The sequence below is a fragment of the Amia ocellicauda genome, chromosome 1, assembly GCF_036373705.1.
Source record: "Amia ocellicauda isolate fAmiCal2 chromosome 1, fAmiCal2.hap1, whole genome shotgun sequence".
Lineage (NCBI taxonomy): Eukaryota > Metazoa > Chordata > Actinopteri > Amiiformes > Amiidae > Amia > Amia ocellicauda.
In genome coordinates this window covers 1,332,222-1,359,172 of record NC_089850.1, presented here as the reverse complement: position 1 = coordinate 1,359,172, position 26,951 = coordinate 1,332,222, and the positions used below count along the sequence as shown (strand labels likewise).

At 39.9% G+C, this 26,951-nt stretch overlaps 1 protein-coding gene across 1 annotated transcript in view; it reads right to left on the bottom strand.

Annotated features, from left to right (window-relative positions):
• The window catches only part of LOC136745289 (4-galactosyl-N-acetylglucosaminide 3-alpha-L-fucosyltransferase 9-like), a 78,866-nt gene extending 64,471 nt beyond the window's left edge, over positions 1-14,395 (bottom strand). The window contains exon 1 of the mRNA XM_066698865.1: positions 13,986-14,395. The gene's annotated coding sequence lies outside the window, so the exon portion shown is untranslated. The remainder of the gene's footprint in view (positions 1-13,985) is intronic.
• Between the last annotated feature and the right edge of the window lie 12,556 nt (positions 14,396-26,951).

Genomic DNA, 26,951 nt, shown 5'->3' with positions numbered 1-26,951 from the left:
TGTTTGTCCAGCACATCCCACAGATGCTTGATTGGATTGAGATGTGGGGAATTTGGAGGCCAAGTCAATTCCTTGAACTCGTGATTCATCAGACTAGGCCACCTTCCTCCATTGCTCCGTGGTCCAGTTCTGATACTCACGTGCCCATTGTAGGTGCTTTCGGCAGTGGACAGGGGTCAGCATGGGTACCCTGACTGATCTGCGGCTACGCAGCCCAATACGCAACAAACTGCAATGCACTGTGTGTTCTGACACCTTTCTATCAGAACCAGCATTAACTTTTTTAGCAATTTGAGCTACAGTAGCTCATCTGTTGCTTCGGACGACACAGCCAGCCTTCACTCCCCACGTGCATCAATGAGCCTTGGCCGCCCATGACCCTGTCGCCGTTTCACCACTTTTCCTTCCTTGGACCACTTTTGATAGGTACTGACCACTGCAGACCAGGAACAACCCACAAGAGATGCAGTTTTGGAGATGCTCTGACCCAGTCGTCTAGCCATCACAATTTGGCCCCTTGTGAAAGTCGCTCAGATCCTTACGCTTGCCCATTTTTCCTGCTTCTAACACATCAACTTTGAGGACAAAATGTTCACTTGCTGCCTAATATATCCCACCCAATGACAGGTGCCATGATAACAAGATCACGGTTGATTTTGATGTTGAAGGCCTACCAGCACAGACGTTAAACTGGGATGATCAACAAGGAAGTCGCTGGACATTTGGTGTACTTGTGGGGAATGTGTACAGCAAAAAACTGACCAAGAACGCATTTGCTGCAAAGAGCATGAACTTATGTGCAAGGATATTCAGTCACTAGGCATAACGGGTGTTACGAACAAGCATGAGCTGGACAGTTACAAAGCTCTAAGACATCCCTAAGAGATGGAGTTCACAACATTTTCAGGGACCTGCACCAGTGGAAGAACGATCAAATCGGTAAAGTTCCACGCAGTAAACAGATGATTATTAGATTAACAACTTAGTTTAGAAATATCCAATATGGCAAATTATATTAGTAGGCTTTAACACATTCTGAATTGTGCATTCAAATGTGAATGGGAAACTAACCATAATATCGCTCAGAGTAACCTATCTGCATGGCGTTGTACTTAACCCTCAGAGGACATATTGGGTGGATCCACCCAAAATTGGGGAATCAATTACAAAATATTAATTCACAGGGAAACTATCTGTGATTGAGACATGCAGGTTTTTTATCTGCATAGCTGAGTTACTTAAAAGAAATGTGTGCAGTTTTGTTCACATCGCGTACTTCCTGGCTTTAGAAATCTAATGCGAAACTTCAGAACATGGGCATGGCCAATGGAAAGGACATTACTATGGTCTGTCATCAGCCTAAAGATTTTTTACCCAATCACAGAACGTGACTTTACGGATATCTCGGACAGCTATCCCGGCATGCATATCGTTTCCTGAAGATTCTGCCTGAGGGATGTCATGTCAATACATCATATTGACCTTTGAACTGGGTAAATAAATGGCAACATGGCAGCACACTTGAGTGTTACTTGACCTGAAAAGTTGACAAAGAAACTTATGCGTTTTGTTGTTTTTGACTACAGGTACCCTTTAAGTTGATTACATTATTTTTAATATAACATTATGACTCCTATAATTATTTGTACTATAATTACACAACCAAGGGACAGAAATAGTTAGGGTAACCAGGAGTCAAAAATGCAAGACCCAAACACAAAGAGCTTGACCAAGAATTTGAATTAAATAGATTTTTAATGAATTCCAAATTAAAATGTATTTCTCTTATGGTCTTGTCAGAAATGTATAACTAAAAATTAACATAATTTGAGCATCCCAGAGCATTCAAGAAAGTTCCGAAGCATCACCATATGTGATCTTATGTATCTTATGTTTGGTCTCCACCCAAGCTGTGCAGACCGCAAATGCAGTAATGCATAGCTTGGGTTTCTGGGTAGGAAGTGGGCTCACTTGCCCAGCCATTCCAATCAGTTTTGCCTTTGAGGGCAACATTAGGAGTGGATGAGAAGACTGATGATCAAACAAATAGAAAATTAAGAAAATTAAGGACAAAGACCTGACACAGATCAAAAGGATTAAAAAAAATGTATGAAATATCTGTAATATTACTATAAATTATTACATATACTGTATGCTAAATTTAATAAATATTACCCTAAAAGTAGTAGTCAGTAAATTAACAATAAAATTGCCAAACATGGCAAGAAGGAGCAGCAGCAGTGTTGGGTAAAATAGAGTCAAAATACAATAATACAGGCAGATTAAATCAATGAAAAGAACAGTGTTTGTGAAATGTGAAAATAAAGACAGACAAAGACAGACTGATAAAAATGATTGAGGTTGATTTCCCATGGACCAGTGATGCCCACTAAGCCCAGAACCCATTGTACACTCATATTAAAAATTAATTAATTAATTAATTAATATTACTTTAGAATACATCCTTTTCATTCATGAACTTAACTACTTACCTTATTTTAATTAAGGGGACAAAATAGGTAGGCAGAGAAAAAATTATAGGGACTGCAATAACATGATGGAAGCTTGCTGTGAATTCCGTGTGGATCACGGATGGACAGAGAAGAATAATTTTCAAGAGAATTTTGAAAAGCTCTTTTTGCCAAAGATCTCTGACATGGGACTGCCAAGAGTTTACATTTTTGACGGTCATGCCTCATATATTTCCCTGGCACTTGCGACCGAAGCCAGAGAAAATGGGGTTGTGCTTCTCCACCTCCCATTTCACCTCTCACCCACATCCTCCTGCCACTGGACAAGACAGTGTTTGGTGAAGTCAGCACTGTGGAGTAGTGGTTAGGGCTCTAGACTCATAACTCTAGACAAATCTCGGGTGGGGCAGTGCTGTTGTACCCTTGAGCAAGGTACTTCACTTAGATTGCTCCAGTAAAATACCCAGCTGTACAAATGGGTACAAATGTAAGTTGCTCTGGATAAGAGCATCTGCTAAATGACAAGTAATGTAATGTAATGGATTCACCGATATGAAAATTCTGGGCTGATACCAAAGCCGATATTCATATAACAAGATCATCCGATACCGATATTTTTGTATTATTTACCGACCTATAGAACGAGAGCAGGTCGGGGGGGGACTGCACTGCAGTTCATGTATGTCATTCATATTTTGTTAAAGGTACACGAATAGAACAAATCAGATGCTTAGTTAGATGCAATAAAAGCATTTCAGACAGAAATATCGGCCATTTTAAAGCAATCGGCCAATTGCCAATATAGTAATTTTTTGCAATATCGGCCTAATACTGATCGGTGGCCGATCGATCGGTGCATCCCTATTCAAAAGGTAATGGAGAAAAGAACAGTGCTGTCATTCCCGTGTTAGCAGGGACAAAATCTGAATGGAGGAATTCCCTGTGAAACTCCCATGTGCTTTCCACGGCTCTCAAGCCAGAAGACATCGTCGGTGGCTTTGAGAGCACTGGAATATTCCCTGTAAGCCAAAGCCAGGTGGACAGACAAGTGTCCAAAAATGATGCTCCTTTTTCTGTAGCAGACTTCTGTACAGACTTCCACAGCCCCAACAGCCCCGGCCCCAACCCCAACAACCAGCAAAACTGCCTCTACAAGTGCAACAATTCCATGTGATGGAAATTAGTCTATAAAAATACAATTTTAATTGGTTAGGTTAGTTATTTGAGGTCTGAATTAAATAATCTATAAAATATTAAGTGCTTAATCAATACAATGTGAAGTATTTACTGTTAAAACTTTTGTGGGCTTATCTGTGACACATAAAGGGTACATATGTACCTTGTAAGCCCACTCCAGACTTTTCACTTTTGCAATTAAATACATTAATTTAATTTAGTCAATTTATGACAAAATCTACCACAAGTGTTTAGATGAGAGATTAATCTTTGATTTCATACCCACTTTATTGGGAAGCAATTCACATATCTATAAGAAAACATGTAAAACTAAGATTTTGGTGGGCTTAATTAGGTCACTTTGAGGGTGGGCAAACACTTCCTGCTATTTTGCTCATTACATTTAATAACCCTCTAGTTACTGTGACAGTTTCTTCAAACCTACCTAGAGCAACAAACCTCACTTTGCTCCCATCATCTGATATAATAGTTGAAACACTTTTTATATTAAAAATATAAATACATCACATAATATATGTATTTTGTCGGAGTGGTGTTTAATACAATTACAAATTTTAAGGTAGGCCTATTTGTATAGTTACAATCATGAAAACATATTGCTTATTTTACAGCTGTTTTACTGACTACATAACAAAAAGTTATCTGGACACCAAGGCGAAGATTACATAGGGTAAATGGACCTTCACAAAATAATGTTGGGAACCCCTGTTATAAATGAATGTGGTGGCTGAGAAGGAAGGCTAGCCTTATAAGTTAAAAAGCAGTGAAACATTTTTTATGCAACTTATTAGTATTGGAGTGTATTTATGGAAGTGTATTAGTGCCACAGGGGGGAAGGAATTATGGCAAATATTTCCCTTACATTGAACTCTTATTGTTGTTTAATGTTACTAGTTTCATGGTACAGATATGTAGCCTAGAGTTGTATTTGTATTTGCAAGATAATGACAAATCTTTAATCTGAAAACCTGCAATCTTTCATTATTCTTTCAAAACAGAATGGGACAGTACTATTTGCCATTTAACAAAAGATAGGCAACTATCTGCAACTATAACAATAATAAATGATAAATAAGGCAATGTTATCTCATAGTAACGCAACACTTTATCAACATGTTACCTTATATCAACACAATATTTTATTTTCTCTATGGTGCTAATACACTTTTGTAGACTTGCAGACATCATTGTGTCAGGCATATTGTTTACATCATCTTTATTTACATTTTCTTCAAAACAGGGTACAGGTGCTTGAAAACCTGTTTGTGACCCAACATAACACGACCTATCCCACTCCCCACCCGCCCTGTTTCATGAACTATTTCACTCATTGGGTGAACTACTGCCCTGTTCACACCCAATTATCAATCATATACATTACAACAATTTACAAATGACTAATAATTGAATTATTTATACTAAATTCAAAATACAGAAGTATAAGTTAAACAAAACATACTATTATAAATGTATATGAAAACATAAATTGGCTCCTACAAACATGAATATTTGAAGATCAGGAATTTGTATGTGATCCCGGGTCCAAATTAAATCAAAACTTTGACCAACCTGCAAATTACAATTGCAAACTACAAACCTGTACATGATTGTGGTTACATTTATGATTAGAAGAAAGTGGCATCTAACTAAAAATTAAACTGTAACTGAGTACAGTTTTGTAGTTTTCCATTAGTGGGTGGGTCAAATTTTGATTTAATCAAGCCCCTGGACAAACACAGCATGTCGATCCTGGAAAAACATTAATAAATACTCAATATGAATTATCCTGAACAAATGCACAGTATTTAGCCTAGATCCTCTGACTATCGTTTCAGCCTGGTTGCAAACATAAACGCACTATATGACTTCCTAAGCTTGTTTGTAACATTCACACATTATTAATTATTGTCTTGAGTAAAACACACACACAAACACACCAAACATGCCTATGCACATGCTGATCTTAATATTTGTATTTTCTGAATATATGACCTACATTCTTTCAAATGTTGAGTATATTCAGTATTTCACCACAGTGAAATTGCAGTTTATGGGATTTATTTAGTTTATAGGACAGCTTTGTAGAATAGCTTAAGTTTAAATCTCAAACTTTGCACAACAAACCTTGAATATAATGTGTTGCTTAATTTCAGATTAATATTGTACTTATTTTGCAAATTACTTTATCTCCTTTGCAGGACTGCCGCATCTTTTGAAAAACTGCTGCTTCATTTTTTTAAATGAGGAGTAGTCTCTGATATGTGACATCACAACTGCAAGGTTTTAGAACATAAGAACATAAGAAAGTTTACAAACGAGAGGAGGCCATTCGACCCATCGTGCTCGTTTGGTGTCCATTAATAACTGATCCAGCCTATTTTCAAATGTTCCCACATTTTCAGCATCTACCACATTGTTGGGGAGTTTGTTCCAGATTGTGACTACTCTCTGTGTAAAGAAGTGTCTCCTGTTTTCTGTTTTGAATGCCTTGAAGCCCAATTTCCATTTGTGCCCCCGGGTGCGTGTGTCCCTGCTGATCTGGATCCTCTGGTTTCATGTGGTCGATGCCTTTCATGATTTTAAAGACTTGAATCATGTCCCCACGTAGTCTCCTCTGTTCCAGGGTGAAAAGGTTCAGTTCCCTCAGTCTCTCCGAGTAGGACATTCCCTTCACACCTGGAATAAGTCTGGTTGCTCTCCTCTGAACTGCCACTAGAGCAGCAATATCCTTCTTGAAGTGTGGTGCCCAGAACTGTACACAGTATTCCAGATGAGGTCTAACTAGCGCATTGTTTGCCTTTTTTATTACTTCCCCACACTGTTTGGGTGGAGAAAGTGAGGAGTCCACATATATTCTTAGGTCTTTCTCATGCGATACTTCATCTAGTTGTTACCTGCATGTATTACCTTGCACTTGTCCACATTGAATTTCATCTGCCAGGTGTCGGCCCACAACTGAATATTATCTAAGTCCCTTTGAATAGCCTGTGCTGCCGGGATTGTATCTGCTGAGCCACCTATTTTAGTATCATCTGCAAAGTTTGCTAACTATCCCAGAGTCCAGATCATTAATATAGAATAGAAAAAGCAAAGGCCCTAGTACTGATCCCTGTGGAACTCCACTAACAACCTCACTCCTGTTAGAAGCAACTCCTCCAATCGACACATACATCAACCAGTTCATAATCCATCTACTTACGTTACCCTGAATGCCTACAGCTTCCAATTTGAGGATCAGTCTTTGGTATGGAACCTTATCAAAAGCTTTCTGAAAATCTAAGTATATCATATCATATGCTTTCACTTGATCTACAGCTGCAGTTGCAAGCCTGCAAAAGTGTTGTGAATGTAGGGTATATTACCAAATTAAAACCTGTCTATCTGTTTATACTAATCTAATGCAGTTTCATGCAACGGGCTCATGCTCACCCTTTTAGGCAACAACACTGAGATTCCGTTTAAGTTATTTTACAGCTAGTAAACCAACTGCAACTGATGGTGAAATAAACACAATATCACCCAGAACTGCTTTTGCTACTGATGGTAGTGCTTAGTGCTGCTTGGAATTCAATTAGTTTAGGCCACTGCAAGCTTACTGCTGCATTATGTTTACACTAGTTCGCAATGGTTTCCTGTTTACCCTCGCCAATTTATTCAAAATTCGAATTAAACAGCTTCAATGTCAGCTTCCACAATGCTAGTGTGCACTGCACTCTAGTGGTCATAATAAACCCTGATACACAAAATCAAACATTACTTATTAGGTCTCTGGGGCCTCATTTCTACTACCATCCGGGACTGTTTTGCAAACCAGAGCAAGTTCTCTGTGTGCTGTAGGATTAGGGAATCCAATCCCGGGATCCTGGACTATTTTCAAGTCCCAAAAACGTGAAATACCTGGGGATTACAGGACTGGGGTTAATGACAAATTTGACAGCACAGGAATTCTTTGACTCCATGCTGTAAGCTATTTATCAGAAAACAAATACAAAAATGTATATAGAGGCTTGTCATCTGCTCAAAATCTGAATCTGAAGTACAACCACCCATAGATTCCAGCCCAGGTTCATCTGATCAGCAGAAGGCAGCCACTGCTACAGTGCATCCGGAAAGTATTGACAGCGCTTCACTTTTTCCACATTTTGTTATGTTACAGCCTTATTCCAAAATGGATTAAATTCATTATTTTCCTCAAAATTCTACAAACAATACCCCATAATGACAACGTGAAAGAAGGTTGTTTGAAATCTTTGAAAATTTATTAAAATTAAAAAACAAAAAAAAGCACATGTACATAAATATTCACAGCCTTTGCAATGACACTCAAAATTGGGCTCAGTTGCATCCTGTTTCCGCTGATCATCCTTGAGATGTTTCTACAACTTGATTGTGGTGAATTCAGTTGATTGGACGTGATTTGGAAAGGCACACACCTGTCTATATAAGTTCCCACAGTTAACAGTGCATGTCAGAGCACAAACCAAGCCATGAAGTGCAAGGAATTGTCTGTAGACCTCCGAAACAGGATTGTATAGAGGCACAGATCTGGGGAAGGGTACAGAAAAATGTCTGCAGCATGGAAGGTCCCAATGAGCACAGTGGCCTCCATCATCCGTAAATGGAAGAAGTTTGGAACCACCAGGACTCTTCCTAGAGCTGGCCACCCAGCCAAACTGAGCGATCGGGGGAGAAGGGCCTTAGTCAGGGAGGTGACCAAGAACCGAATGGTCACTCTGACAGAGCTCCAGCGTGTCTCTGTGGAGAGAGGAGAACCTTCCAGAAGAACAACCATCTAATCAGCACTCCACCAATCAGGCCTGTATGGTAGAGTGGCCAGACGGAAGCCACTCCTCAGTAAAAGGCACATGACAGCCCGTCTGGAGTTTGCCAAAAGGCACCTGAAGGACTCTCAGACCATGGGAAACAAAATTCTCTGGTCTGATGAAACAAAGATTGAACTCATGTTTGGAGGAAATCAGACACCACTCATCACCTGGACAATACCATCCCTACAGTGAAGCATGGTGGTGGCAGCATCATGCTGTGGGGATGTTTTTCAGTGGCAGGAGCTGGGAGACTAGTCAGGATTGAGGGAAAGATGAATGCAGCAATGTACAGAGACATCCTTGATGAAAACCTGCTCCAGAGTGCTCTGGACCTCAGACTGGGGCGAAGGTTCATCTTCCAACAGGACAACAACCCTAAGCACACAGCCAAGATAACAAACGAGTGGCTACAGGACAACTCTGTGAATGCCCTTGAGTGGCCCAGCCAGAGCCCAGACTGTAATTGGCTGTAATTGGTGACAAAGGTGCTTCAACAAAGTATTGAGCAAAGGCTGTGAATACTTATGTACATGTGTTTTTTTTGTTTTTTATTTTTAATACATTTGCAAAGATTTCAAACAAACTTTTTTCACGTTGTCTTATGGGGTATTGTTTGTAAAATTTTGAGGAAAATAATTAATTTAATCCATTTTGGAATAAGGCTATAACATAACAAAATGTGGAAAAAGTGAAGCGCTGTGAATACTTACCGGATGCACTGTAAGAGTGAAATTTTGCTGCTTCTTAACTTTAAAGGAGCAGCTAAATTAACCTGGAAAGCATGAGTGACATAGCAGCAGCTACTACAACAGCAGCATCGACAAACGTTGGCCACAGGTGTTCTGTGCACAAAGCTATGCACTCATCTAAAAATGAGACAACTGACACAATTGAGCTTTCTTCATTTTTATTTTTGTCTTAATTGCTATAAGAAACAAACAAAAAAAAAAGACCTATTGTATGTGATTAACTGCTGAATGTATGTTTTGTAAGTTCCATTTGCTGATTGGCAGGAGCTTACTATTACATGCAGATTCCTCAACACAGTCTCACTAGGGAAACGTCAACATTTTAAGCATTGATATTTTATGCTGGAAAAATGCTACCTGGACAACATTTTCACTTTCAACCACAATGCCTTGCGGCTTCTCCTACCACTGAGTACTAAGAGATGGAATCAGTTATTTCCTAAGACCTATGTATTTTTAAATAATCATATTAAAATGCAAGATTATGCCATCCGTGTACGATCAGAAAATATATATTATTGATGTTATATAGGTAAGCATGTAGCCTAATATTAGCGCATATACACCTGATCATGTTTTATGTCTTAAAATGTATATTAAACAAAGAAAACACAATGGACATGCAATGCAGTTGTTAATTCCAGTATTTAATGCAACACAAATCAAACGGTATATTTTACTTATATTCCACGGTTTCACGATGAAGATCTTACAGATTGCCTCTTGCATAACATTTGCAAATTACGGTATAATCCTTTCCTGGTTTCTTGTTTAAAATAATGCTAACAAGATCTATGACATCTGATTCATTACTTGTCTTTAGGAGGCAGGACATATATAATGCGCCTTTAGTCAGAATTCCAGGGCTGCGTCCTAAATCCCTTGTCCCCTCGTCCGCTGAAAGGAGCCTAATCGAGCTTTTTGTGCCCTTCAGTGTTCCCTTCGACAGAGTGTACAAAAGAGTACATTATGCGGAAGTGTTTTAGCGCTGAAGTCCCAGAACTGTGCGTTAAAGGCGGAGACAAGTCAATTGGGAAAATATGGCAGTGGCTGGTGCGTATAAATGTCATGTAATGCTAGCTAGACAGTTGTAGATATTGTTAAATTATGTATCAAAGTATTTATAATGCATAGATAGATAATATAAAATGATTCTATAATCATGATTTAAATATATGATTAGAAAGTTCAGCCAAAAAACGTTTCGGCACCTATCAATTAAAGGTAGGGTATGCAATCTTTTCCAGATTTTTTTTTGTTATACTGGTTGAAAGTCTCTTCACATCCTGATAGCAATCAATAATCTAAGTGGTCTAAATGTAATCTTCTGTGGAAGGGACAGGACTAAAAAAGGATCGACCAATCATTGCATTCGGTCCAAATGTAATGATAGGATGTCGTTCCTCTCTGTCAATCTATATTTGCATACAGCCCCGCAACTTGTTCGCGCAATCACACGTCATCAGCGCGGGAACCTTGACGCTGTGCAGAGCTAGCGCGAGAATGGAAGGCGAGCCGCAGCTACTATTTTTAAAAACATAATAACCGTAAATAAGTTGTTTACGTTCGTTATTATTGTAATGTCTAACCTGTGAATGAGACATGAGGTAATTTGAAAGCGTTGCGATCGATTCCAAGAACACATCTCTCCTCCTGGCGCTGACACTGCTCTGTGTGTGTGTGTTCATGTGTGATAGAGGGGCGTGGCTTTGGAGACGCCTCTGAAGCGAGGGCGGGCTCTATGCTTTCAAAACATGCTTGCTAACTGCTGGCCTCTCAGGATTGCATACCCTAGCTTCAATTAATTACTGAAGTAGTAGCCTATAAAACTAGGAGGTGATATTAGCGAACAATATATTTCCAAATTATTAGTATTATATATTTTAATTAAATACAGAGACAGATGACTTGAAAAGACTGCATAGGTACTTTTTCGTTCAAAGGCAAATGAGCTGAATGCTGATAATGAGTGTATCCCATTGAGCGCTTTAGTTTTAGCTTCACCCTACACCTTCGCTCACTCAAGTGCACACTGTGACATCAGCACAACGTCACGCGAAGTGTACACTTGTCGAAGGGTGTAAGGAGGAAGTGTGCGATTTGCGAGGCAGCCTAGTTCTCTAGGCTGTCACTGTGCTTAGTCCTCCCTTCAAGAAGTAAAATACCAAATAATAATAGATAATATTTTGAACTTGGGGGAATTTAGGGGTTTGGCACAGTTGATTTCGCGGGCCATTTATAAATTAAATATCTGGCCCGCTACTAATAGTTTGGACACCCCTGGCCTACATTATAGTTAATAATACGTTTCTCTCATCTCACAGTGTAAATGTTCAGTGTTCATAAAGTACTTAATAGTTCAATCTGTTCAACATTCATTGCGACCCCTGATGTGATACTGTAATGGACTTTGAATCCCTTAAGTGCCTGATTAACATTAGGACAGCTGGACACAATTACTGATGTGCACTTTAAAAGGACGGGCAACCTGACAGGAGGACCGTGGCCCTCACTTTGAGACATTGACAAAGGGATTGACAGAGGGGTAGATGCTAGGGAAGCGTTTTCCTTTTAAAGTTATTAAAGAGTAACCAGAACATTTTATATTCTTAATTGTTCATTTGTTCATTGTCTATTTTAAAGCTTCTACTATTTCTAGTGTATCGAGGAAGGAGCAGACACATCTTGACTGTGGTGGGGTTTGTTTATTTTATATTATTTTGCTGTGGCTTTCTATTTGATTTATCTTGCTTGGTTTGTGTGCATATTGGTTGTTTATATGGGTGATTATTGTATTTGTTTTAATATGCATCTGTTGGATGACATTTAATACGTTTTCTTGGTTTGGGAATGTACTTGGGTGATTGTGTTTGCTCCTTCCTGAAATCGTGATCTTTGCATTAGTCCGAATGCTTGGCTTGGATTTTATATGACTTCTCAAGATAAATACTTAATACGACTTGATGCTCCTGGTGTCTTTTGTGGTGTGAAACTCCCCTCCTGTCCTTCAACTATTAATTTATTCTGGGTGGTGGCAGTGGAACGCTATTTATAGTATTAATTTGTAGCCCCCTGTAACAAAGGTCTGTTACAATACTTAGGCCTAAATAACGTTAATATGTTAAAGAAAAAAGTATTAATGTTTTTATTGTTGTTATTGGTTGTATTATAATTATTACTACACATTTGAATTTGAGCTCTTTTAATCCCATGTTCCCAGGATTTTTTTACCATACTGTTCATACAATCTTCTTTCGTCATCCCACAATCCTGACATTCTATCTTTTGACATAGCTTTTTTTTTTATTTATAGTCTCCTACAATTTCAAAGACAAATTCTTTGTGCTCAGGTTGGCTGCTTCTGGTAGCAAATAGCAAAGCGAGACAAATTACTGTGGCAAGCCGGTCAGTGGAAACGTCCAATTTTACGGTAAAATGCGTCCATATGGAAATGGAGCATAATTGTTTCAACCTCCAAATGAGTTCAATGTATAATAAGAATATGATACTGTTTATATTTATTTTGTTTAATCAACAAAGATAATAAAAAGTGAAGACATAATTAAGTATTTCGTATTAGTATATGCACTGCTAACTGTTTAAATTATACAAAATGTTATATTTGCCTATTAAATCTATTGATTTATTTTTGGTTATCTTTACATAGTTGAATTTAAATAAATCATATAGGATTTATTACTTGTAAAGTCCTGTTTCAATTCACAGGCGTACATATTTAGCAAACGTCCTTTGCTGTGGCTCATTTATTTGTCTTGGGAAAAGGTATCGTGCACGATTATAATTATCTAAATGAAAAGTAATTCCATGAGAGCGCTATTAATGTTATTTTAAAATAACAAATAAAGGCTAATAAGAATAAATAATCACCATTTGAACACCTTCAAACAACACAAGTAAAACACTAACAAACCCCACCATACATCATATACCAAATACATTCGGTTTAAAACAAAGAAAAAACATCTAACATCAAAAATAACCTACAAATAGGCATACTTCGATGATTTTGAAACAATTTGTTTGCAGTTTTAGACTAGATATTACCAACACCATGAATGCTGTACCTGATTTTATAACACATTTGACATCACAGTGACAAGAACCTCTTTGGCTTAAAACCAACAACCTGTCCATTCATTCCTGTATGTTGTAGACAATGAGCAAATATTGAGCATAGCGTATTTATATTTAAATTCATCACAAAGACGAAAAAATAAATGTCATTTTCCATAGCCTGTTACAAATGTGCACGCGTTTTTTTTATGTATAAATATATAAAATAACGTCATGAACTATATATAAACATGTATAATATGTATATTCCTGATTGACATTTTATTGTCGATACCACGTCAACGGTATTGTATTTGGCACGATATGTTTTGGTATTCTCATTATCATCATCATCGTCATTATCTGGATAGTATCTTTAAGAACAATAATAATAATAATAATAATAATAATAATAATAATAATAATAATAAAGCTGTGTACGTGTCTGGTTCTCCAACTATCGCATTCCATTAATAAATAAGGCAGAGGAAGAACAAAGGACATCTTCATGCAAGATGAAGCCTAGCTTGCTATATTTACAATACAGAGGGTATACAATGCACGTTTGATTAAAAAAGGAAAACGTCTTCATTTAGAAATTCAAGAACACTGCAGTGCGATTGTGCTCTGTACTGTAGTGACATTAATTGATTTGTACGGTTACTCACCTTCCTGTTGTAGCACTGACCTCAATGAAAATATACCCACGTCTTGCAGTTAGGTTGAGGGAAAGCGTTTTAATAATGCAGACACAGACATCCATTCCGCATCTCGTACTGTTCTGTGTTGTTTGAATTTTTTTTTCGTTGATGGTAATATTTTCTTTCTGTAGCTGTTTGTAAAGGAGATTCGGTTGTTCCCGAACCCATAGTACTGCTGCAATGTGTTCGTCGAGCAAGAAGTGTCTTGACGATTTATCTTAAATTGCATTGAAATAGACTTTGCGCAATCCTCAGCGACCAACTGGCGTGTGGTTAATGTATTGTAAAAAACTTTGAAAAGGGATACAAATACATCCTGTTAAAAAACATAGTACCAAGATATAATCCTCTGAAATAGACCAAGATGTCCAACACTACCTCAGTTGTGTGCAATGATAAGGTATGCACCCGCTATGGGGGGCGTATCAAGTCGCGGCAACGTCAGTGTTAGAAAGACCTGCGGCGGTACCTTTAAAATGTAATGTGCAGAGCTGTCTTTAAAATAATTGTATTGTGTCCAATATTTAATAATCACTGTAACATACAGCTTATAGTAAAATTCTATTGTAGACAAATGCAAGAATGCAATAAATAAAATACAGCAAGCAAATAAGTATAAAAACCCAAACAAATTACACTCTGGTTCTCAGCATGTTTATGTATTTATTTTTATCATTGCTATCGGTTGAGTATCCTGTTAAGTTAAACATGGATATATTTGAGCTTTGTATAGAGTATACACGTCCAGCTTGCAAACATAGAATACAATATGCAGCAGTACAAATCTTACACGAAAACATACAAAGGAAAACTAAACACTAGCTAATGTAAACGTATTTTATTGATATCAAAAGGAAATGTATCTGTCGATATGTTTGACTTGTTTTCTGTCTCTGTTTTTCAATAATTAATTGAAGGCAAAGACTCAACCGGTCTAGACGGTAACACATCAGACCCGATGTGGAAACAATCTGAAAGAGTAGAAACAGTACCTGCAATTCCTGTTGAACAGACTATATCTCTAGATGGCTTCCATTAAGTAATATCTTACTTCTTTGATGCATTCTTGTTGATTAGCTTTTAAAAGTATTAGGTGATACTGTTTTTGTTGCTGTTTTCTCAATGTATGCAGACGTATTTAATCAGTTAAGCTATTTACGTGTTTTGGGGGGAATTCCAATATTTAATCAATCCCATGGGCCATTTTTTCAAATCCGATGAAAAAATGATTGTGACTGACTGACTATGTTGCATGCATACATATATAACTACATGAAGGCATTTTGTGGTAAAGTCTATTATACATAGTGTTGCAAGTGCATTGTGTCATAACAAATTATTCGACACATACAGCCATATTGTATTATGGAGAAATCAGGCATTATGATAAAGATCTCTTTTGTCAGATATAAAAATACTCAGGTTTCAGCAATGTCATTGATGCTCCTGAATCTTCACAAATAACATGCAAATATTCAGCTATTAAAAATAAATTTTGCTGGCCCTGGTTAGACAAATACATTTAAGTTGGATCAAGTTGCAAGGCAACTCACATTAAAATTGGTGTAGCATCAGCCAATAGTTTCATACAATTGTGTTATGAATGAGCAAAAATTTATGGATGGATTTTAAGACAAATAAGCATCTGTTTTTGCATTTTCCTTAGAACCATCCTGCTAAAAGGTGGCTAAAATGTTTTGTTATCATTAAGTATCAGCTAATGTTAAAGAGGTGAGAGTCTGTGGAAGACACAATACAGACTTCTCAGCATTGAGGAGACCATTAATTCGGACCAAATCCCCAACTTCATTTGCAGAAATGTCTGTGAGTCTGTGGAAGACACAATACAGACACAATACAGACCAGGACACTCAGCAGGAGTGCCTTCCAAGTGGTTTGGTAATGAGTGGGGGTGAGAGGTTGTAAATCTGAAAACATATAGATCAGTTATAACTCAGCAGGACATCAGTCTTTTCAGACCTGTGCCAGCACCCTGTTTGTGTAGGTGCTGCTAAAAAAGAGCACTATTGACTTTGTTGGACTGTGGATAAAGACTACAGTACCCATGATGCTTATTTTCCACCTAGCAATAGATGTGAACATGTCCCTGATAGGTCAATAAAAATACTATGGGCCCGAGTAAATAAAAAACATTCACAAGATGTGAATGCAAAACATTGCGTGAGATTGCAGGAGGAATTCTCACAGCGCAGCTTCTCCCAGAATTAAATCTAAAATATCAGGACCCATGAACAAGGAGGAGACTCGTGTTGCTGGTGTGGTTTCTGAAATGGGCAGGCAGTGCAGGAGACACCACAAGCCAATCAGAGTGTTTGTTATTCAAGAGAAAACCAAGGGTGGAAGAACAAGAGCTCCCTGCGAGAGGCAGTGATGGCTCATGAAAGCATAGAAACGCAGCAAGCTGGTGCTCCGTGCTTTAAATCAAAAGCATTAATCTGCCTGTGCTGATACAAAACTACAAGCCTGTACGTCATAGCGGTTACAAATATGAGTAGAAAAAACAAAACAAAAACAACAACAATGCCGCCATTTAGGGCTGTCACGATTCATTGAGTTACTTGAGTAATTTGATTACAAAAAATCCTTGATTACAATTTACTGCATCAAAGCTGACAGCGACCGCTCTATGTGCCAGGACTTCAGCGCTTTCACACACATCACAGCGCTTGGTATACTGCTGCAAATTACTTAATTTTACATTAAAATACAATACATTTACAATATTATACTAATCATATGAAACCTGTATATCACAAGAAACACAAGACAATGTTTTCAGTCTTTCTATAATTAGTTTATTTTTGGAATGAATACAGAAATGTGCATTAACAAAGAAACCCGTTATACAGACATCATTTATATACTAAAAATAATATTGTTTTCAAAATTAACCCAGTGTATAAACACTTAATATATAATATATATATATATATATATATATATATATATATATATATATATATATATATATATATATATATACAGTACTGTGCAAAGGTTTTAGGCAGGTGTGAATGCTGTAAAGTAAGAATGCTTTCAAAAATAGACATGTCAATAGATTATATTTATTAATTAACTAAATGCAAAGTTAGTGAATAGAAGAGAAATCTACATCAAATCCATATTTGGTGTGACCACCCTTTGCCTTCAAAACAGCATCAATGCTTCTAGGTACACTTGCACAAAGTTTTTGAAGGAACTCGGCAGGTAGGTTCTTGGAGAACTAACCACAGTTCTTCTGTGGATTTAGGCAGCCTCAGTTGCTTCTCTCTCTTCATGTAATCCCAGACAGACTCAATGATGGTGAGATCAGGGCTCTGTGGGGGCCATACCATCACTTCCAGGACTCCTTGTTCTTCTTTACACTGAAGATAATTCTTAATGACTTTCGCTGTATGTTTGGGGTCATTGTCATGCTGCAGAATACATTTCAGCCAATCAGATCCCTCCCTGATGGTATTGCATGATGGATAAGTATCTGCCTGTACTTCTCAGCATTGAGGAGACCATTAATTCGGACCAAATCCCCAACTTCATTTGCAGAAATGCAGCCCCAAACTTGCAAGGAACCTCCACAATGCTTCACTGTTGCCTCCAGACACTCATTCATGTACCGCTCTCCAGCCCTTCGGTGAACAAACTGCCTTCTGCTACTGCCAAAATTTTTACAGATCAGTCCAGAGCACCTGCTGCCATTTTTCTGCACCCCAGTTCCTGTGTTTTCATGCATAATTGAGTTGCTTGGCCTTGTTTCCACATCGGAAGTCTTCCATGAAGGCCACTTCTGACCACATTTCTCCAGACAGTAGATGGGTGTACCAGGCTCCCACTGTTTTCTGCCAATTTTGAGCTGATGGCACTGCTGGACATCTTCCAATTGTGAAGGGAAGTAAGCATGTCTTTCATCTGCCGCAGTAAGTTTCGTTGGCTGACCACTGCGTCTACGGTCCTCAATGTTGCCCGTTTCTTTGTGCTTGGACAGCACATCTGGAAACCCCTGTCTGCCTTGAAATGTCTGCCTGGGAGAGACCTTGCTGATGCAGTATAACTACCTTGTCTTGTTTCTGTGCTCAGTCTTGCCATGGTGTATGACTTTTGACAGTAAACTGTCTTTAGCAACCTCACCTTGTTAGCTGAGCTTGGCTGTTCCTCACCCAGTTTTATTCCTCCTACACAGCTGTTTCTGTTTCACTTAATGATTGTTTCAACTTACATATTGAATTGATGATCATTAGCACCTGTTTGGTATAATTATTTAATCATACACCTGACTATATGCCTACAAAATCCCTGCAAGTGTACCAAGGCAAAGGGTGGTCACACCAAATATGGATTTGATTTAGATTTTTCTTCTATTCACTCACTTTGCATTTAGTTAATTGATACATACACCGATCAGCCATAACATTATGACCACTGACAGGTGAAGTGAATAACACTGATAATCTTGTTATCATGGCACCTGTCAGTGGGTGGGATATATTAGGCAGCAAGTGAACATTTTGTCCTCAAAGTTGATGTGTTAGAAGCAGGAAAAATGGGCAAGTGTAAGGATCTGAGCAACTTTGACAAGGGCCAAATTGTGATGGCTAGATGACTGGGTCAGAGCATCTCCAAAACTGCACCTCTTGTGGGATGTTCCTGGTCTACAGAGGTCAGTACCTATCAAAAGTGGTCCAAGGATTGAAAAGCGGTGAACCGGTGACAGGGTCATGGGCGGCCAAGGCTCATTGATGCACGTGGGGCGCGAAGGCTGGCCCGTGTGGTCCGATCCAACAGACGAGCTACTGAAGCTCAAATTGCTGAAAAAGTTAATGCTGGTTCTGATAGAAAGGTATCAGAACACACAGTGCATCGCAGTTTGTTGCGTATGGGGCTGATGGGCTGCAGACCAGTCAGGGTGCCCATGCTGACCCCTGTCCACTGCCAAAAGTGCCTACAATGGGCACGTGAGCATCAGAACTGGACCATGGAGCAATGGAGGAAGGTGGCCTGGTCTGATGAATCACGAGTTCAAGGTGTTGACTTGGCCTCCAGATTCCCCAGATCTCAATCCAATCAAGCATCTGTGGGGTGTGCTGGACAAACAAGTCTGATCCATGGAGAACCCACCTCGCAACTTATAGGACTCAAAGGATCTACTGCTAACGTCTTGGTGCCAGATACCACAGCACACCTTCAGAGGTCTAGTGGAGTCCATGCTTTGACGGGTCAAGGCTGTTTTGGTGGCAAAAGGGGGACCTACACAATATTAGGCAGGTGGTCATAATGTTATGGCTGATCGGTGTATAATCTAATAACATGTCTATTTTTGAAAGCATTCTTACTTCACAGCATTTTTTCACACCTGCCTCAAAAAATTAAGGGAACACTTAAATCACACATCGGATCTATTAAAGATCAAAATCTTTACTGTTACATTGTATAATTCGTTGAGAACAAAATGACGTAACAACAGGCCAATGGAAACCAAAATCTCCAACCGATTGAGGGCTGGAATCAAACTCACACCGAAAATCAAAGTAAACAATTGAAATCACAGGCTGTTCCAACTTTCATCATGGCAACTCATAATGTGACTCAGTAATATGCCTATATGCACTCCCGACAATGTCTGGGCATGCTCCTGATGAGACGGCGGATGGTGTCCTGGGGGATCTCCTCCCAGACCTGGATCAGGGCATCAGTGAGCTCCTGGACAGTCTGTGGAGCTACTTGGCGTCGTCGGATGCACCGATACATAACGTCCCAAAGGTTCTCAGTTGGATTCAGGTCTGGGGAACGTGAGGGCCAGTCAATGGCATCAATGTCTTTGTCATCCAGGAACTGCTTACACACTCTGGCCACATGAGCCCAGGCATTGTCCTGCACCAGGAGGAACCCAGGGCCCACTGCACCAGCGTAAGGTCTGATGATGGGTCTGAGGATTTCATCCCGGTACCTAACGGCAGTCAAGGTACCGTTGGCTAGCACGTGGAGGTCTGTGCGACCCTCCAAGGATATGTTTCCCCAAACCATCACTGACCCACCGCCAAACCGGTCATGCTGGATGATGTTGCAGGCAGCATAATGTTCACCACGGCGTCTCCAGACTCTTTCACGTCTGTCACATGTGCTCAGTGTGAACCTGTTCTCATCTGTGAAGAGAACGCGGCGCCAATGGCAGACCTGCCAATTCTGGTGTTCTCGGGCAAATGCCAATTGAGCTGCACGGTGCTGGGCTGTGAGCACAGGTCCCACTAGAGGACGTTGGCCCTCATGCCACCCTCATGGAGTCTGTTTCTGACAGTTTGGTCAGAAACATGCACACCAGTAGCCCGCTGGAGGTCATTCTGTAGGGCTCTGGCAGTGCTCCTCCTGTTCCTCCTCGCACAAAGGAGCAGATACCGGTCCTGCTGCTGGGTTGATGCCCTTCTACGGCACTGTCCAGCTCTCCTCGTGTAACAGCCCATCTCTTGGTATCTCCTTCATGCTCTTGAGACTGTACTGGGAGACACAGCAAACCTTCTTGAGATGGCACATATGGATGTGCTATCCTGGAGGAGCTGGACTGCCTGTGCAACCTGAATGGGCTGCAGGTACCGCCTCCCGCTACCAGTAGTGACAAGGACACTAGCAAAATGGAAAACTAAGGAAGAATCAGTCAGGAAGAATAAGGAGAGAGCAATTGTCTGTGGCCACCACCTACAAAACCATTCCCTTTTTGGGGGTTGTCTTGCTGTTGCCTCTCCAGTGCACCTGTTTTCAATTTCATTTGCACCATAACAGGTGACATTGATTCACAATCGCTTCGTTTGGAAGGAGCACACCTCTCTAGAAGTTTTACACCTGCCAGCCACAGTTCCTCTGTTCACCACCAGAGGTCATCATCACCTGAGTACTAACCCTGCAATCTTCCTATTAACATTCCTACCGTCCATGTGCACTTGTCCTACTAACCCTCTTCTCTCATTGGTTCCCCCTCTCTCCACCAGCTCCACGGACTCCACTCTGCCCTGCACTTAAACCCTGTTTGCCCTTCAACTCTCTGCTAAGTCTTGTCTCATCCATTTTTGCATTTCTAAGCATTCCCTGTGGCTTTTGACTTTCCTGTGTTCCTGACCTTTTGACCACCCCTTTGGATTACCTGTTTGCCCGACCTATTGACCCCTGGAATGTCTTAAAACCTCGACTTTTGGATATCCCCTTTGCTTTGTCAGCCGTGCCTCCTCTGTATAAGAGCTTGCACTTGGGTCCACCTCAGCTGTCCTCAACATTACAAGAAGCCACGCAAAACTACACGGCAAAACAACGAAAACAAAACAAATCAGCCAGTCGGGTTGCTATATCTTCAAATGTATGTATTATTATTATTGTTGTTTTCACTATTACTACAAGTAATATTTAATCATAACAATAATAATAATAAATGGACATTGCTTACTTTGCATTGATTGTAAAGGTGTGTGTCCAACTTGGTGTAGATGTGTTCTTTCTCCTTTACTGAGAAATCGGCCAGACTATTACTTCTGTGTATTTCTTAATCTTAGTGATTTTCTTTTGTGTCAGTTCTGTAATTTGGGTTGAAAGAGGGATTCTGACATATAGGTTGACCAGCTGAAATAAACTAGAAATGTCTTGGTACATTCTGTCTCCCCCCTCTCCGAAATCGCTCTCATAACTGTCTGAGGGTCTGTATATGTGCTCTGCTGACAGGAGGAGTCTCGCCACCGGCGTCTGTGAAAAGTCTCCTCCTGACAGCTGCTGCCTGACATTTCACTGCCTAGTGATAGTACTTTAATTTTGCTTGCATACTAAAGCCTGGAGAAGCATGCTCCCCTTTTTTTCGGAGATTGGATAAATTCTTGCTGTGTCTTCAGAATGATAAACAAATGTTGGCACTCTTTGCAAATGATGCGGCTTTGGTCTGCTTTCCAGAGCATTTCTTTTCTATGGAGGTAAGTGGTGCAGTAGTCTAGTCCAGAGACAGCTTAGGCCCCTCTTTAGAGATCTGTCATACAAAAAGTTTTTCTTACCATCCTTAAGGAATTCTACAGTGACTGAGGGGAGAGAGAGAGCTGCAGTGTGCTTCTTCTTCTGACACCGGCTCTCATCCCCCATCCGCGCTACTGTCGGTCTGGAAGTTGTCTCTTGAGCAGCCACAGGATTCTCTCGAGGTCAAGAGAAACTCCCTTGAGGTCGAAAGAGTCCCTCAAGGTCGACGAGACTCTGTCAATGTCGACAGATCTTCCCTTGAGGTCGACATAAGCTCCCTTGAGGTCGATGAGATTTCGATGTTGACAAGGATTCCCTCGATGTCGACAGACTATCCTTTGAGGTCAATGCTTTCTCCTTCCACAGAGCTTGCCATCTTTTGTAGACGGCCTGTTAGAGGAAGATATACACACCACCTTTATCTTCCCCATAATTAACCCAAGGGCTGTACACAATGCCAACTGAAGCTGTTGTCCGACAATGGGCAGCACGACTTACAGTGCATCCGGAAAGTATTGACAGCGCTTCACTTTTTCCACATTTTGTTATGTTACAGCCTTATTCCAAAATGGATTAAATTCATTATTTTCCTCAAAATTCTACAAACAATACCCCATAATGACAACGTGAAAGAAGTTTGTTTGAAATCTTTGCAAATGTATTAAAAATAAAAAACAAAAAAAGCACATGTACATAAGTATTCACAGCTTTTGCCATGACACTCAAAATTGAGTTCAGGTGCATCCTGTTTCCACTGATCATCCTTGAGATGTTTCTACAACTTGATTGGAGTCCACCTGTGGTAAATTCAGTTGATTGGACATGATTTGGAAAGGCACACAGCTGTCTATATAAGGTCCCACAGTTACCAGTGCATGTAGAGCACAAACCAAGCCATGAAGTCGAAGGAATTGTCTGTAGACCGCCGAGACAGGATTGTATCGAGGCACAGATCTGGGGAAGGGTACAGAAAAATTTCTGCAGCATGGAAGGTCCCAATGAGCACAGTGGCCTCCATCATCCGTAAATGGAAGAAGATTGAACTCATGTCTGGAGGAAACCAGGCACTGCTCATCACCTGGCCAATACCATCCCTACAGTGAAGCATGGTGGTGGCAGCATCATGCTGTGGGGATGTTTTTCGGCGGCAGGAACTGGGAGACTAGTCAGGATTGAGGGAAAGATGAATGCAGCAATGTACAGAGACATCCTTGATGAAAACCTGCTCCAGAGTGCTCTGGACCTCAGACTGGGGCGACGTTTCATCTTCCAACAGGACAACGACCCTAAGCACACAGCCAAGATAACAAAGGAGTGGCTATAGGACAACTCTGTGAATGCCCTTAAGTGGCCCAGCCAGAGCCCAGACTTGAACCCGATTGAACATCTCTGGAGAGATCTGAAAATGGCTGTGCACTGACGCAGGAGCAGAGGATCTGCTTGCTATTCCACAGGCTTCACTGGACACCGACCCATCCCTCAAGTGTCTCCACCACGACAGCCAGCATCCAGGGCGTCCTCTTCTTCCTCTTCCTCCAGCGCGAGGACCACACAACTGAGAGAGTGGTCTGCTTCGCCCTCACCTCCCCCCCACAGGCACTCCCAGGAGAAGGTCACCAGAAAGCAGATGCTCACGCTCCCCCTGCTGCACCCCCACCATGGCACACACCAACAGTGGTCCCCAACCAGCAGGAGTAGGGGGGCGTCTTTCCCCTGGAGGGCAGAAGAGGAGGGGTTCAAACAATTGCTCCTCCAGCAGATGGGATCACAGACCCAACAGGAGGCTCCACCATCGCCCCCCACCTGCCACCACTACTTGCTGTCATCTGCTTCAGGAGAGGCAGGGGGCCTTTTTCCCTGTCTCCTCCAGCGCCGAGCTCTTGCAGCCATAGAGGTGGCGGCTAGGGTTTCCAAAACTGGGAGAAAAATTCCAGGCCTGGGTTTTTGGAGTTTAAACTGGGACACCTGGGCTTGAAGCCAAATTATTTCATGCATAAATGGAAAAAATCATCAACATGGAAACAAAATTAAATAAATTAAACACACTAAGCTCACTCTAAACTTTTCTGATGGCACCTCTCTCTCTCTCTCTCTCTCTCTCTCAAACGCAATTATACAACGCTTTCAGCAGTGTCCTTGCAGGTGTACGCCTCACCCTATCACACATCAAATAGACACATCAAACGTATGTCTGAACTCCTCAAATCTTAGTTTTCCCCCCTTATTTTATTAATTAACCTAGAACCCCTGGCCATATCAACAAGGTAATACTAAATAAGTAAAATAATAAATGCCATTATGTGGAGCTGAAATTAAACACAAACTGAGTTATACTGCATTATTATTATTATTTATTAATTCACATAGTTTTTATGTACTGATCATTTGTATAAACTGAAGCGACCTTGTAGAGCCCCCAGCTGTTTTCAATACCTTGTTTGCACCATTTTTTGCATTTGGCTGACTGGCCGTGTACTTTTTGTAGGAAGTAGATCCAAACCGAGCTTGTATTGGAAAAAATATTTTGCTTGAACTCCTTGTATTTTGCAACAGTGCTCAATTATATTGTAGGTTTTGTTACTGAATGAACATCTTCTCACCGAATGAAAAAATACATGAAAGTATACAAGAGTTCGCTGTTGCGCTGTGCACGCAAGTATGTTTTTTATTTTTTCCTGTCAACCCCGGTTTGATACCTATGCCAAATCCGGGCTTGCGGGGTTGAGAAATCGCCTGGGTTTTTGGTGACATGGGCAATTAAGTCAAGGCAGTAAAATTGCTGGGGCCATGCAGAACCCATATAACTTAACACAGGAGGGGAAACCCAAATAGAAAACAGACATGTAGAACAGGGGGGAAATAACAACTGAAGTACAGATCAGTACTGCATGTAATTAACATATTTAAATCAACTTATACAGTCATAGTTCACCTCCCAGCGACCCTAGCAGAGATGTCCGCATATTAATTAAGCAGGGCGCCGATGCCTTTCCATCTCCGTTACAATATCAAACAGAATTAAATTTGTATGTACCATTTGTAAATAGTAAATGAAAATAGTGCCTGGCTCCATGCACAAATTGTCAAGGGAGAGCTGAACATTAAAAGGGTGGCTGTACTATATAAAAAAATAAGAATCAACTTTCAGTATTATTATTTTTTATTTTGTGATTTGACATTTTGTCATTTTTGTCTTTTGTCTCTTAATCTACTATGTAGCACTAGATGTGTTAGAATTATTAAATGTATTTTGATTAGACTTTGATACACTTTTCTCCTGAGCTAGGTGAAACAGATGTTACCTGATGGTAAAGAAAGCAAAATTAATATCTGAAATCCTAGACATATCTGAAATCCTTAGCCTCGTTTCCACTGGCTAAGGGGCTGTCTACTGTCCTCGTCTGGCCCGCTTAGCTATCTGCTACCAGACGGGACCGAAAGTGTCCGTCACTCCCTGTAAAAGGATCCCTCTACTATTTGCTGTGTGAGATGTATTTTTTCCACAAGAACCAGACAGGTGGATGGACAACAGTGATGGAGCTCAGCTGGAACATAGGTGGCTGGAGTATGTTGGCTCCCTTTGGTGGTGTTTGCCAGGAACGCAGGTGGGTGGAGGATGGTGTGTGTGTGCATGTGTGTTCGTGCATGTGTGTGTGTCTCTGTCAGCACACAACCCATACTTCTTGTATGAACTATATAGAGCAGTGGCTAGATAATGAGCTAAATGTAATACACTATGCATGTGAAAAGCATTCATGGATGGGACGTCATATATATCATGTAAGTAGCATTGTAAAAAAACAGTAACTACACTAACAAAATACACATTTGTTATACTTCCAACAATCAAACTGAGAAAGATTATAGCAGAGATATGAATATTGTGTCATAAGCCTTCAGCATGTTTGCTAGGTTACATTGCTGACCTCGGAGGTCAGTAAAGTGGGTTAAAGCTTACCACTACACAGGCGTAGCAACAATCAAGGAACACAAAATAAAGAGCTAGCAAATACATAAAGCTGGTTACTTTGCAATAGAAAAATGATAATAGAAAAGTAGCAGTGCAGAGCAATATGCTCTTTTTTGCATTTTCATCTCAGAACACCTGCTACTCTCTCTCTCCTCCCTAGCGATGGAGACTGTTAAGGTACAAAATAAGTATATTACACTGAAACTCAATCTAAGTATTGTAACTGCTGCTAGGCTCCTTATATCAGCATACACAAGTATTTTTGATGGTTATTAAATATTGTAGTAAACCGCACTGCCCAATAGTTATTCTAACAAAAGAGCAGTCAGTACGGCCCTACCCGAGTGTTCAATGAATCACAGTACCATTTGTTCTCAACCCTGCTGTTTTTTGTTCCAACCGACTTTTCAGTTACTTAATTGAACCTCTAATTGAAGTAATAATTTGCTTACAGTTGACTTTTTAAACTGTAACTTATACAAAGTTGGTTCCTTTATAACATAAGTTCCTTATTCAATTTGATACTTAACTTAAAACCCCTACTGTTAAAAATTAATTTAAGGAAAATAATTCAGTTAAGTTCAATATACTTTTAGGTGGAATCACAATTTGAACTATTATTTAAAACAATTTGGGTGACCCACAGATAATTAATTTTAAAATGTAATATTCTGGTATTTTACAATATACATACGTAAATACAATAAGAAACAAACAGAATGAAAACAAACAGAAATGTATATAGGTTATTGGCACTTCATAAGACCATGATGTCTCTATCGTTATATACATAGCAACAAATCTAAACAAAAACACACTTACTACAGTATATTATATAAGGAGTGCAAGCATCTACGTAATGCATAATTAAAAGCATTTTGTCGTATCTCTAAAAATATAATTAATAATATGTTCGAGGCGGTGCCCAACGTCATAGGAAAAGGTTGGTGTGTGGTGCTTACCTGGAC